Source organism: Manacus vitellinus, unplaced genomic scaffold (assembly GCF_001715985.3).
Source record: "Manacus vitellinus isolate BGI_N305 unplaced genomic scaffold, ASM171598v3 scaffold_216_pilon, whole genome shotgun sequence".
NCBI classification, from domain to species: Eukaryota; Metazoa; Chordata; class Aves; order Passeriformes; family Pipridae; genus Manacus; species Manacus vitellinus.
In genome coordinates, this window is record NW_021939521.1 from 32,171 (window position 1) to 33,302 (window position 1,132).

Consider the following 1,132-nt stretch of genomic DNA (forward strand, 5'->3'; position numbering starts at 1 on the left):
CCCCAGAGGCCCCATGGGGACAGTGTGGGGACAGCAAGGGGACAATTTGAGGACAAAGGGACACGTGGGGACAACACAGGGACATTGTGGGCACAATATGGGGACACCTCAGGGACACCATGGAGACAGGGGCGCCTTTGAAGACCCCCCCACAATGTGACCCCCATGTCCCCGTGGTGTGACCCTGTGTCCTTGTGATGTGACCTCATGTCCTCGTGGTGTGACCCCATGTCCCCATGGTGTGACCCCGTGTCCTTGTGATGTGACCCCATGTCCTCATGGTGTGACCCCATGACCCCATGGTGTGACCCCATGTCCCCATGGTGTGACCCCACGTCCCCATGGTGTGACCCCGTGTCCCTCCCATCACGTGACCCCATGACCCCATGATGTGACCCCACGTCCCCATGGTGTGACCCCGTGTCCCTCCCATCACGTGACCCCTGTCCCCGTGTCCCCCCAGGCTCCAGGCCGTCATGTGCATCATCAGCACCATCATGGAGTCGTGCCCGTCCACCTCGAGCTTCTACAGCAGCGCGGCCAAGCCGCCCCACAACGGCATGAACAACATCATCCGGCTCTTCCTCAAGAAGGGGCTGGTCAACGACCTGGCCCGGGTGCCCCACAGCCTCGACCTGTCCAGGTGGGACCCCCGGCACTCTGGGGGGGCTTCAACGGGGTCTTGGGGGGTCTTGAAGGGCTTTTGGGGGGTCTTGAGGGCTACCAGGGTGTCTTGGGGAAGGTCTTGAGAGATCATGGTGGGTCTTGAGGGGTTTTTAGGGCACCTTAAAGGGGGTTTGGTGGGTCTTAAAGGGGTTTTGGGGGTCATGGTGGCTCTTGAGGGTCTGTGGGGAATCTTGGGCAGCTGTTTGGGTTTTTGGGATCTGCGGTAGATTTTGGGGAGCCTCAGGGGTGTCCAGGGAGCTGTGGTGCTCTCTGGGTTTTGGGGGAGCCGTGGTGGTCTCTGGGGGCCGGGGGGTCACCCCTGGGCCGGGGTCCCAGCCCGTGCCCCCTCCCCAGCCCCAACATGGCGAACACGGTGAACGCGGCGCTGAAGCCCCTGGAGACGCTGTCCCGGATCGTGAACCAGCCCAGCGGCCTCTTCGGGGCCAAGGGCTCCTCCAGCAAGAGC